Below are 13873 nucleotides of genomic sequence, written 5' to 3' on the forward strand. Positions count from 1 at the left end.
CTGAGCTTTAAGAGCATAAAGTGAGACAGGTCAGATTTTGAAAAATTAGCCTGGTCATTAAGGCCCAAACTAGCTGCAGCACGAAGGGGTTAAATGGGTATTCCGGCAGAAAAATTATATATTTTTTTCTATTTTTTTTTTAATAAGTTACATGACTTAGTAATATAAAATAAATAAATATATATAGACAAAAAGTGACAGTAATGGACAACATAGAAGTATTTCGTCAGGGAAAGACCACTTAGTTAATCTAGTCTGCCCATCAAGGCTCCTCTTCTGCCACCAATAGCTGTGTTGAGAATTGTAGGGTTACTGAAGCTCCGGTTCCAACACACATAGGCTATGGTCATACAATGTTTCAAAAACAAAAAAGGCGTCTGCTTTTTCTTTTTAAAAAGGTGTCCCTTATTGCTGAAATTTAATTGATTTCAACGCAATGCATTGAAGTCAATGGAATGATGGACGTCCAATGCTCACATTGTATAACATGATGGACGTTGTCTGTGCAGACGTCAAAATAATGATCTGGACAATTATTTTTGGACATCTTTTGCACAGTGGACGTTATTTTTTAGTGGTTCACACACAGTTTTTTATTTTTTTCACCATTAATCAGCAGCAGGGGGCGGGGGGGGGGCTGTGACAAGAATCCTATTCTCTTGCATATTAGGAGAACTGCTGAACAGAATAATGTAAGTAATACACCGATCTGTTCAGACTGTCTATCACTAGTTCATCCTGCTCTCATTTAGAGCAGCATAAATCTAGTGACAGGTTCCCTTTAAAGCAACTCTGTACCCACAATCTGACCCCCCACAAACCGCTTGTACCTTTGGATAGCTGCTTTTAATCCAAGATCTGTCCTGGGGTCCGTTCGGCAGATGATGCAGTTATTGTCCTAAAAAACAACTTTTAAACTAGCAGCCCTGTGTCAAATTGGTGTGGTATACAGTACCCGTGCCCTAGGATTGTGATCCCTCCGTCCCTTCTCATCATTAGGAACGCCCCTGGGCAGGATTTTTCTTCAGGTGCCTTAACCATCCCATACATATGCAGTGTTCAGAGTAGGTGATGAATAGGAGAAATTGTTCTGGGGCATTCCTAATGATGAAGAGGGCGGGAAGGAGGGATGGAGGGGTGTGGCAATCCTAGAGCATAGATACTCTAGGCCACGCCAATTTGACTCAGGGCTGCAAGTTTAAAAGTAGTTTTTTAGCACAACAACTGTATTGCCTGCTGAACTGACCCCAAGACAGATCTTAGATTAAAGTAGCTATCTGAAGGTACAAGCGGTTTGGGGGGTTCAGACGGTAGGTACAGAGTCACTTTAATGTTGGTTTGAGTTTTATGTATTGCCTGCCTTGACCTGTGCACAATCTGAAAACAATTCTTGCCTGCTACATTGGTGAATTTAGACTATCTACAGCCATTGCCAGCAGACACTATCCTGAAAGGTAATTATCTGGAAATACAGTCTAAGGCTATGTTCACACAACGTCAAAAATGGAGAAAAACCGTCCGATTTCGATATTTAAAAAAAAACGTCCGTTTTTGCAGCAATTTAACTGACTTCAATGCAATTGCATTGAAGTCAATGGGAAGACGGATGTCCTATGCAAACAATGCATTGAAAAACTGACGTTTTTGCAGCGGATGTCAAAATAATGAACATGAACATTATTTTCGGTCGTTTTTTGCAAATAGCGGACATTTTTTATTAGTTGTTCACACACAGTTCTTCTTTTGTCACCGTTTTTTCTCCGTTTTTACTATTAAATTCAATGGATTTTTCAATTAAGCCACAACCAAAGACCAATTAGTAACCTCAAACTAAAATAATGTGCAAACACCCATCATTGCACTAAGGGGATGCCAGGCTTCGAAAAATGTCTGTTATTTTAGACTCAAAATAACGGACGTCATTTTAAACGGAGCTGAAAAAAACATTGTGTGAACATAGCCTAATACCAGCAACCTGGGATTATGAGGAACGTACAAACCCACAGAATGGGAGAGAAACACACAAACCCCTAAACCTCCTTGGCCAGTTTAGACCTAAACCAAATCCACATCTCCACCTTTTTACAAACAATAGAAGGGATTAGAGATGATGTATTGTGAGCGCAGAAATGTTGAATGTATATACTGAATAGAAAGGCCAACCTACATAGAATATAAGGGGGGAAAGTCAGGTCTAGCACATATGTATTAATGCCATAGACATTAAGGGGGAGATTTATCAAACATGGTGTAAAGTGAAACTGGCTCAGTTGCCCCTAGCAACCAATCAGATTCCACCTTTCATTCCTCACAGACTCTTTGGAAAATGAAAGGTGGAATCTGATTGGTTGCTAGGGGCAACTGGGCCTGTTTCACTTTACACCATGTTTGATAAATCTCCCCCTTAGTGTTCTTATATCCTTTACTTGGAAAATACTTCACCAACCCATTTTCTGCTTCCTCCTTTAAGGAGAAGACGTCATGTTATGATGAAGCCTTTTCTTGCACATATAATTTCTGTCCTGAGCGCTCTAATAATGAAGTCCCTAATAGGGCAGGCTCCTGCTGCGAATGTGTTTCAGAAGAAGCTGAGTATCCCACAGGGGCACTTCCTGACTCTTTTCCAAGCTAAGGAAAATTCCTTATTAACCAATGTAATGGACATTTTATGTCATGAACCAACTAGACCTCACATGTAGCGCACCAGTGCTGCCGACAAGGCATCACAGCCTGGAAAAAAACCTGAACCCTTTATATCTAGACCTAAAATAACGAACACATGTCAGCTGTCACAGCGCTGGCAACACAATACTGGCCGTATCTACTGAGAAATATAACGTGAGCTATAATAGAAAAATAAAGTCATACAGCCCATGTGATTAAAAAAAAAACAACAACTAAAAATTAACAAAAATATTAGTTAAAAAATAAACTTAAAATAAAAAAATGGTTAAAAATATAAACTGAAAATATCTGAAATGATATTCAGTATTAGATAAAAAAAAAACAAAAAAAGACAACAAAAGACCATGTTGTTAAGTAAAGCAATTTTTGCAATTTTTGTCTTTGTTACAAAACTAAATTTCCTATAATATGATGTTGTGGACCTTCTATCAAAGTGAAAATTCACAAGAAAAGCGTGTCTTCAGGATCATGCAAAGCTCAACTAATTTAACCCCTTTGTGTCAGCAATACATATGTATACTTTCCTGCTGCCAATGCCCCATGCAATGTATATATACATTCCTGGCTGTCAGAAGGTTGTAATGTGTGCGGAACCGCTGCAGTGAGAGCGGCCCTGCACACACCAGTGTCCCTGGAGCCAAGGATAATGACAGGCAGCTGATGTCAGTGTTGCATAAAGATCGTGGCATTGAAGGAAGTCAGTGACAGGTTAAGCACCTGTCACTGACTAATCACTTGTACTGGCAGGCAGGGGTAAGCCACTTACCTCCATCCTGTCGGATCGTCCAACTGTGCATAGAGTCTGCTCTAAATAAATGAATAAAAAGCGATCCAAAAATTTTCTTTTACACCAATATGATACTGATAAAAACTAAAGATCATGGCTCAAAAAATGGCACCCCAACCAGCCCTGTGAGGGGAAGAATAAAAGTACTATGGCTCTTAGAAGGCGGGGACGAACATTGTATTAATTTGACCTGGACATCCAGGCAGCAATGACCTCAGTCATGAAAAGGTTAAAGAGAACCTGCCCCGATGAATCTGAAATCCAATCCATGCTTAGCATGTTGTAGAGCAGGATTAGTTGAGCAGGTGATACATAGTTTCAGTATAACAAAATCAGGTCTTCAAACTGCGGCCCTCTAGCTGTTGCAAAACCACAATTCCCATCATGCCAGACAGTTAAAGCTTTGGATTTGGCTGTCCAGGCAAGATGGGAAATGTAGTATTGCAACAGCTGGAGGGCAGCACATTGGAGACCCATGCTTTAAACTCTTGCCAACTCCTATTAGGAGTCCAGACCAATTAGTAGGACCGCCCACTGGACTCTCAGACACAGAAGGAGAAGGAACTAATATGGAACAAATACAAGGTCTACTGACAATTTTCACTATATATAGTGAGTCTGATGCTGGCAAATTAAACTACATGTTCCTTTAACCCCATAATGATAGAAAAACATTTTAAGATTTCATCACTTCTCCTCTACATGGTAACAGGTTTCATATTTTCTATGATACTATCCCTTTAAATCAATGTTATGGCGCTTGACATAGGCAACCCAAGATAAACTTCCATTACCAACTCTATCCCAGCAAATACAAAACTCACTAACTGCAGATATTCTTCCAACCTATAAAACTTGTAGAATCCACCTCCTCCACATATTCCGATATGATGAGTTTTATAGAAGTATATTGATGGTAATCTAGATTTTTGTTAGACCCACTCATCTCGAAATCCCTTCTCAGCAAATAGGCTAGCATTCAGTGCTGCCATATCTCACCTCGCATGTAATAGTTTTCCATCAATCCCTTGAGTGGCGAATTGAGATGAAATGACTTGAACAAGCCGGCGATGCTTTAAATCTTCCTAGGGCTATATATTTTTTTTTTCCATGAGGTCAAGATGTCTGGTTAAAGAGGATTTCAGGGTGGCAGATTCCGGAGCCTCTGGGCTTTACATTTTTATCTATACTCCTTGGTATTAAAGGTGAAGTGAAGTATATGAAGTAATCTCCAAGTACATTGTTATTGGTATAATGTATATTTTTATCTCTCGATTTGGGGCCTGGAGAAACTTTGACTCTTGACCAGAGTTACAGTTCTTCATGGAAAGTAGATTTTTTAAGGTGGTAATACCGTCTTTCTTGACCACCAATTTAAATCCCTTAGTCCATCTTCTCAAAAACATGAATGTTTGGGTTTTACTATGGTAAAATCAATCAACTGTCCACTAGACCCAAACGAATAGTATATGAGGCTTCTTTCATGGTCAATACAGGGCCAACGACCCATTCCCCCTGAACACTCATCAACGAACTGCATGGATCCACCAGAGTGGGAGCTGTTCTCTATATTTTGTCACGCTGAAGACATGACTACTTCTTCTATGATGTCTACATGCCGTAGTAGTTCAATAGAGAAAATGTGAATCTTCTCAAAGCAAGTTGATCCTCAAACATTGGGCACTTAACTACTGGATCGCTGGGGGTATTGCTGTAATGGGAATCCCATTAAGGTTTAATTGGGCATTAGTGTGCATGCTCAATCACCTCTCCATTTAAACTCCTTCCCATGCTGGATGTGCAATTGAGATGGACCAGGCTTTTCATTGAATAAGTGGCTCTTCTATTAGTTCAGTGATGGAAAACCTTCTGCTCCCCAGGTGTTGCAAAACCAAAATTCCCATCATACCTCGACAGCCAGAGATACGGCTTTCACTGCCCAGGTATGATGGGAATTTTAATTTTGCAACAGCTGGAGTGTCAAAGGTTCCTCATACCTATATTAGTTGGACCATCACCAGTAGATACAGTAGGTGATAATTTATGCCTGGAATATGCCTTCACATAAAGTAAGCATGTGTAGAGAAAGCTAAAGAGGTTCCCTTACATATAGCAGCTTAGATCTCAGCTCTCTAGGCGACTGTGTTGGGATAGGGTAGATAAGGAGATCATGTTAAAATTCAGAGGTATAACTTTAAAAGAATATTCAAGGCGGAAGATGTTTTAAATATATGCCCTAGGATAGGTTGTTTGATAATATTAAAGTGCACTTACCTTACTGACTTCTGCAGCGCAGCTGATATCTTACCGATCCATCCCACTGTTCGGCTGCTTCTGGATCCTGGGAACGGGACACTGCAGGCTTGCTCAGTCAATCAGCATCTTAGGCAGGACACCATGCGGCCGCGGATTGTGATCAATTGGATGGACCAGTAAGATAACGGTGGTGCCGCGGGAGCCAAGGAGGTAAGTGCACTTTATTATGCCTCTGCCCAGGATACACCTTTAGGCTATGTTCACACTACGTAAATCTAAGGCCGTAGTTCTCGCCGCAGAACTACAGCCGTAAATTTGTGGGGTGGAACATAACATTGTTTGCTATGGGATCCCGGCCGGAGCGTACACACATCGTATACGCTCCGGACGGTTCCAATGTGGCGCCGCAAACAACTGACAGGTCCATTATTTGCGGATGGAATTCAATGAATTCCGTCCGCAGAAGGACCTGGCAGTTCACACAGTGAAGCGAGCGGCTCCGGCCACTTGCTTCACTGTGGGCTATGGGAAGCTCTGATGCGGGCGCGTGCTGATGCGCCTGCATCAGAGCTCCACGGAGGAAAGATCATCCGGCCGGTACTTAAGTACTGGCCGTGATGATCCGCGCTGAGACTGGCCGTTCCGTGACCCGTCCGGATTCACGGAACGGACGGTCTCATCCGTAGTGTGAACATAGCCTAAGGCTGGGTTCACACTACGTATATTTTAGTCAGTATTGTGGTCCTCATTTTGCAACCAAAATTAGGAGTGGATTAAAAACACAGAAAGGATCTGTTCACACAATGTTGAAATTGAGTGGATGGCCGCCATTTAATGGCAAATATTTGCTGTTATTTTAAAACAACGGCCGTTATTTACTGTTATATGGCGGCCATCCACTCAATTTCACCATTATGGGGACAGAACCTTTCTGTGTTTTTAATCCACTCCTGGTTTTGGTTGCAATATGAGGACCACAATACTGACTGAAATATACGTAGTGTGAACCCAGCCTTAAGCTTCTACTATGTGTCAATACTTATGTCTTCTTATGGCCTTTATACCCCATCAAGCACCTGCACCTAAGTGTGACTGCAAATAGTGAACCACCAATTCTCTAACTCTACTTGTTTTTAGCTGCTCTGCTGGTTAGTTATAATTTACATTTTACATCTAGATCTAGTCATCTATGTCAGCTCACTTTCCAAAAGTACCGTTGTGGTGGGCATCATGGGCATCTAGTCTTCACAATCCAAAGCCAAAGTATTCTAAAAGTAGTAATGGTACAGTGATTAAGACACCATGATGTAAAGACCAAACACAGAGCTTTAAAGTACCTTCAGTACATTCGCTTTAGGCTTTGCACATGGATAGAATGGCGCCGGCACTGGGAACCGTGGGCCGTTATCCATGTACGGCGCCGTTTTATTCCGGCATTGGCCAGGGGTGAAGCACTGCAGGCGGGCCGGCCCGCCCCAGCGGGAAGAAGTCCCCTTCCCCTCTATAACAATGTTTCATTGAGAGCTGCGTCATGGAGGGGCAGGGGCTTCCTTCCACCTAGGGATACTTCACCCGCCTCCAATGCTTCACCCCAGGCCGGTGCCTGGAAGCAGAATGGGCTGCGGGTCAAGAAAAAGGACCGCGGCACCAGCTTCCCCGCGCCGGCACCGTTCTATCCATGTGCAAAGCTTAAAGCGAATGTACTGATGGTACATTCGCTTTAAGGAAAAAATATGGCCGCATTCTTTCCAAAACAGTGCCCCACATGTCCATGGTTTGTGTCTGATATTAAAGCCCAGCTCAGCTGTTTTTTTTTTTGGATAAAGCAGTTATGTTTTTATAAACCTAACAAGAAAATCTCAATCTTAAAAAATATACCAAAAATTCATCAATGTCCAATCTCTTGACTCTCGAAAATAAAGCAACACAGAAGGGACATCGTTTCATGTCAACTCAATATACGTCTTTTATTGACAATTGAATGTCAGGAATAGAGATGAGCGAAACTTGAATATGCTTGGATTCGTCCAAACCCCAATGCTCTGCCATCAAGTATGATGTCAGGGTTTGGGCGTGCTCAAGATTTGCTCATCTCTAGTTAGGAACACTTGGTGCAAAAAATAAATTAATATAATGTGAATTTTTCTCTTATGCAGAAATTTGGAAAATTTATGAAAAAAAATTGTGTCCTGTTTAACCACAACAGAGCCTTCACTTATGGGAATACCCCTTCTTGTGGTTTCCTTAGTCTTTTTCGAATGTGTAGAAGTGAGAGCAGAATAATGAAATCCACCTGCAAAATTCCTACCAGACAATGGGGCGAATTAGTTAAATTCTTTTCATTATTTTCTACATATTGTTCCCATGTTTACATTTCGTGTCAACATCTGCTGCTGACTTTAATGTTTGGATTTTCCTCCCCGCCGCCGCACATATCTGGCAAATTTAAATTCCATCCCGAGTCGTCAAAGGCACCAGCTGTGTATCTCAAAAGACTCATAGACCCAGCAACAAACCTAACACATAGCGGGGAACCTTTTCTCAGATCAAGTTTTCCAAAAACTGCAGCTGAGTTGTGTCAAATTTTTGTTTTTTTTTCTATGTTGTTTTGATTCTTGTCAGAAAAAAGGCAACAATACCTTCTCAACAAGACCTCTAGCGAGCAAAGCCCTCCCCTTCTGCTTATTAGTTAGTAATTGAATGGTTGCTGGGGTTATTGAGCTCCAAAAAAATACAAAAAAAAAAGTTTTGCAACCAAAACAAAAGCTTTCGATTTGACTGGGGTGCACAAACTTTTCATTCAACGGTGGTCAGTCGAAGAAAAGAAATGGTGCATTAGCTGAATCCGGTGCTACAGGTTGAATGGACTTGATGGTTTTCTGTGGAGATATTCAGTTTTTTTTTTTTTTTTTTTTCTTTTTCATGAATGACACCTGACATTGTCAGATTGTCTTGCCCGGTATTGTTAAGTGAAGTGACATTGCGGCACAGCAGGGCCCGGCTAAATAGGAAGGCATGGTTTCTTCAAAAATAAGTGGCACATTTATACAGCAGGGTTGAAAAGTGTGAAAAACATGTATTTTTTTCCTTTTTCTTTTGTAAAGGACAAAGCTATGACTTTGCATTTGTTTACACTCTTCTTAACCCTTTTTTAATGCCTAAGTGATACTACGTGACCTGGCATTTCCGCCTCCAATATTTCATGTTATGTGATTATTTGGTTGACATTTTATGCACTTGTACAGGGGGGAATAACAGCCATTGTTAGGTCTTTGTTTCTGTTTTTCTTTTTTTTTTTCTTTTTGTTGGTTTTGTTTGTGTGTTTTTTTTAGTCAATAATGTAATGATTACATTAGGGAGGGTTTTTTATAGAAAGTTACTGGCAAGGGCAAAGTATCTTTGCTAAAGGTTATATCCATCTACCAAGTCTGTTACCCTACTTTCTGGCTGACATTTACACTCTTCACTGCCTTAAAGCAAATTCTAATTTCTTCCTATTAGACCATATGGACTATAAAAGGGGGTCTTGCACTTGGGGTCCAACACTGACAACCCGCAACAGAGCACTTTCTTGATTTGCTCCCACTCAATGGTCTGGATCCATCCATGCATGACTGAGATATTATGTTATCCCTGTAGATACCACCATATATGTTCACTTGCAATAGTCCTGCGATTACTACAAAACTTACGTTGTGTGAGCATAGCCTAAGGGTGAAGACTGGATAATCCTTTCGGCTCCACTCCCTGGTCTACCCATATCTGTTCCAGAGTGTTGCTATATACAGTGTCCCAGCCAATGTGACCTCAATTACATAGCCCAAGACAGACTTCCCCATTTATTCACATAGTTACCCAAATGGTCCACCAGGTATATGTTGACTTCCTTGTCACTTTCAATGAGCTTTCATGACTACTACATTAAAAGGGCCATTTCGAATTAGTTGTAAATTGTCAAAATTGGGACCCTCCAGTGCAGTCTTAGTGCTATGGCTTCTGTCCAGGCCATCTTCTACTACGCCACTATGAAGTGTCAGGCGATGTTATATGTAAAAGAATTTCCAAAATACTAAAAATTAAACATCATATTTTAAGACCATAGAATCAGTTTTATCAAATGTTTTACAAGCGAAACAATTAATCTTAATGATGCCAACGTGTTTGATGGTCCATTGAAAATTTGCAACCAGTGTATTCAACGTGCCTGAGGGTAAATTAACACTCATGACTTGTCAGAGTGCCAAGCGCATTGTTGAACATTAACAGCCGGGGAAAATTTTGGAACGTTTCTGAATATTTTTTATGAACAATTTAGTTTTTACTTTTTTTAAATCCACTGGGGTTTAGGCTGTGTGAATAATGTTGCATCTTTGATATGGTTACATAGCACAGTAACGCCAAAGCTTTTGTGCCACGATTTCGGGAAATATCAAAACCCTGGACAGCATCGCAATGGCATCTCAATTTATTTGTAATTTTTATGACCAGTTTAACTAACAGTCTTGGGTGGGAGTCACACATGCTTCAGAATGCGCAAGTCCCATTGTTAAGCATTTTAATACCACTGGCGGAAGAAGTTGGCTCCTTAGGGAGCCAGGAAAATATGGCTTCTGCCTATCCAACTTCTTAAGCCACCAGTGTTAAAATTGTGAATGACTGAACTTAAAAATTTTCAAGTTACGCTCATATCTAATCAGGAGCTAAATCAATTTATGGTAGGGTGGACAACAATTTTTTATGTATGGAAGTGTCCCGACTTTACCCCAACCGATGACGTTAGGAGAAAGAGGGATCTGACGTTGCATTGTTAACACCTAATCCTTTAGTTTTTATAGGAGATAAACCACTTAAATTACCAAAAAATTCCTCTCTTACAGTCAGAGTGTCGCTATATACATTGCTGCAGCCAATGTGGCCTCAAATACAAGGCGCAAGAGAGTTTCCCGCAAAAGTGCTCCCCCACCATTTATGGTGTCTTATCCAAAGAGTGCCCCATATATACTGCTCCCAACAAGAGAGCTTGAATACTCACTTCCTCCTCTCATTCCAGGGTGAGGATTGCCTGGAAAACATGGATACCAAAGGGTTGGATTATACACGCTGTAAAGTTCATCCCAGCCGGTACTGCAGTCACTCTGTTTTAATTGGAATACGGGCACATTTGGGTGTGCCTGCATTCCAATTAATCATAACAGACAATGTAAAGTGCCGAAGTCGCACTTTACATTCTCTGCACAGTGAATTTTGTGCTGCCGCTATTCAATGAATAGCGGCCGCACAAAATTGGCATGTCAGCTTTTTGTGCAGTCATGGAATCCCGGACGGAGTATAAATAGTGTGTATACACTCCGGCCGGGATACCATAGAATTCAATGCGATCGGCCACTGTCACTAAATAACGGCCGTTGTTTAATGAAGGTAGATGAAGGTAGACAGTAACCTCTTCATAATCCTCATTGATAATACAGTGTCTGAGGAGACTATATTTGGTTGTTTGATGTTTTATGATATGATCCAGGAATATTTGTAGCTCATTCTCTCAGAGATACAGCATCTGACAGGAGGATCATGCCACGTCTCCATCAATCTGACAGAACCACCTGTATTTACTGCAGAACATAACTAAGCTCCCGCACTGCTGTGGCGATCTCAGGGCCGGAGTTAACATCACACAGCTGGGGCGCATGTATCGTTGTCAGTTCCTATATACTGAACATATTGTCCTCCCACAACCAGCGTTCTCTGTGCAGGCTGGCACCACCATGGATCATGTTGTGTTCTCAGATGAAACAACTGTAGAGATTCCATGTGTCATAACCATGAAGTTCAAAGAATTGCTAAGAAAGTCACTATAACACATATCTGTATAGCAAAAACATACAGAAAATCCATAGAGATTTAAAAATGAAAAAAAGTGAATGACCTTGGATTACAAGGAACTTGGTTGAAGAGCATTTTGAAAGACAAGCCAATATTTTTAAAAACTTTTTTTTTTAAAAACGTAAGTAAGCTAGATTCCTACCGGTCATCAGACGCCTTCCAGCTCTCCTCCCGTCTCCGTCCACATGACCACTGCATTTACCCCTTCACCGATAGCTGCTCCAGGCTGCTGGCACTAGTACCAGCAACAGAAGGTTTGCCGCCACCTGGGGAGTTGTGTGTGTAGGGAGAGGTAACCAATTAACCCTTCTTTACTGATACAGTGTTCTTTATTGATACAGAACACCTTACCTACCTTATATTTGAGTTGTGGAACGAATCGTCTGCGTTTCAGTTATTTCTTAATGGAAAATTTGCCTTGATAAACGAGTGATTTGGATTACAAGCTTGTTCCCAAAACCTATTATGCTTGTAATCCAAGGTTTCACTGTACTATTATACCTAGGGGCAGTATTATACTGTTATACATACTGTAGGAGGCAGTATTAGGCTATGTTCACAAAACGTAAGTTCGGTAGTAATCACGGCCGTCAGGGTCGGACTGGCCCACCAGAAGACTGGAGAATCTCCGGTTGGGCCCCAAGTTTTAGAACCTTTTAGAAGACTGACTGACATGTCATTTCTCAGTGGTTCTTTATTGGTTGGCCCCCAGGATCATTTCCTCTGGTGGGCCCCAGATACCCCAGTCCGACACTGATGGCCGTTGTTGAAAATCAGCAACAACGGCCGTGATTACTACAGAACTTACATTGTGCTGCAGCTGAGGGAATCCCGGCCAGAGTGTATACACATAGGGGGACATTTATCAAACATGGTGTAAAGTGAAATTGACCCAGTTGCCCCTAGCAACCAATCAGATTCCAGCTTTCATTCCTCACAGACTCTTTGGAAAATGAAAGGTGGAATCTGATTGGTTGCTAGGGGCAACTGAGCCAGTTTCACTTTACACCATGTTTGATAAGTCTCCCCCATAGTGTACACTCCATCCGGGATCCCTAGTGGCCCTGCAAAAAACTGACATGTCCATTTTTTGCGGCCACTATTCAATTAATAGGAGACATGCGGACGCTATTCAATAGGAGACATGTCAGTGCACACAATGGAGCATGTGGCTCAGTCCACACGCTTCAGTGTGTGCAGCAGGCAATTTGGATGCGGGCACACAATGATGTGCCCGCATCTGAATTCAGCAATAGTGAAGATCATCCGGTCAGTACTACGGCCGGGTCACGGAATGGCCGGTGTCTTACGCCATGTGAACATGGCCTTGTACTAGTTAAGGTCTTGTACATAGGGAGCAGTATTAGGTTATGTTCACACTACGTAAAAGTACGGCCGTTGTTGCCATCGGCAACAACGGCCGTACTTTTGGCGTGGTGGAACAATGCCTTCCTTTCAATGGGATCCCCGCCGGAGCGTATACACATTGTATACGCTCCGGCCAGGATCCCATACGGGGCCGCAAATAACTGACATGTCAGTTTTCTGCAGCTGAAATTCTGTGAATTCCGGCCGCAGAAAGCTCTGTCAGTTCACATAGTGAAGCAAGCGGCTCCGGCATCAGAGCTCTTTAGCCGGAAAGATCATTCGGCCGGTACTTAAGTCACAGAACGTCCGGTCTCATACAATGTGTGAACATAGCAGTATTATAGTAGTTATATTCTTGTACATAGGAGCAGTATTATAGTAGGTATATTCTTGTATATAGGAGCAGTAATATAGTAGTTATGTTCTTGTATATAGGAGCAATATTATAGTAGTTATATTCTTGTACATTGGAGCAGCGTTATATTAGTTATATTCTTGTATATAGGAGCAGTATTATAGTAGGTATATTCTTGTATATCAGAGCAGTTTTTTAGTAGTTATGAGAAACAGAAGAGAGTCCAGCACTCACCAGATGAAGTCTTCATAGATTTATTGCGTGGAAATCATAGCAGGGAAGGGGAGATGGATCAGTGAAGGTGCAGGCGCATCACCTGGGATAGCTATTTCGGGACTCCTCCCTTCGTCTAGCCAGCCCTGGCCTGGCTAGACGAAGGGAGGAGTCCCGAAATAGCTATCCCAGGTGATGCGCCTGCACCTTCACTGATCCATCTCCCCTTCCCTGCTATGATTTCCACGCAATAAATCTATGAAGACTTCATCTGGTGAGTGCTGGACTCTCTTCTGTTTCTCATTAATAGTTGCTGCCTATTCATTATA

At 41.6% G+C, this 13873-nt stretch overlaps 1 protein-coding gene and 1 long non-coding RNA gene across 8 annotated transcripts in view; one reads left to right on the forward strand and one right to left on the reverse strand.

Annotated features, from left to right (window-relative positions):
* Positions 1 to 5825, reverse strand: part of LOC138792378 (uncharacterized) — a 40126-nt gene extending 34301 nt beyond the window's left edge. Inside the window, exon 1 of the long non-coding RNA XR_011363136.1 lies at positions 5747 to 5825. This is a non-coding gene — a long non-coding RNA (uncharacterized lncRNA). The remainder of the gene's footprint in view (positions 1 to 5746) is intronic.
* The window catches only part of TENM4 (teneurin transmembrane protein 4), an 890102-nt gene that overhangs the window by 421667 nt on the left and 454562 nt on the right, over positions 1 to 13873 (forward strand). The window lies entirely within an intron of this gene.

Source organism: Dendropsophus ebraccatus, chromosome 5 (assembly GCF_027789765.1).
Source record: "Dendropsophus ebraccatus isolate aDenEbr1 chromosome 5, aDenEbr1.pat, whole genome shotgun sequence".
NCBI lineage: Eukaryota > Metazoa > Chordata > Amphibia > Anura > Hylidae > Dendropsophus > Dendropsophus ebraccatus.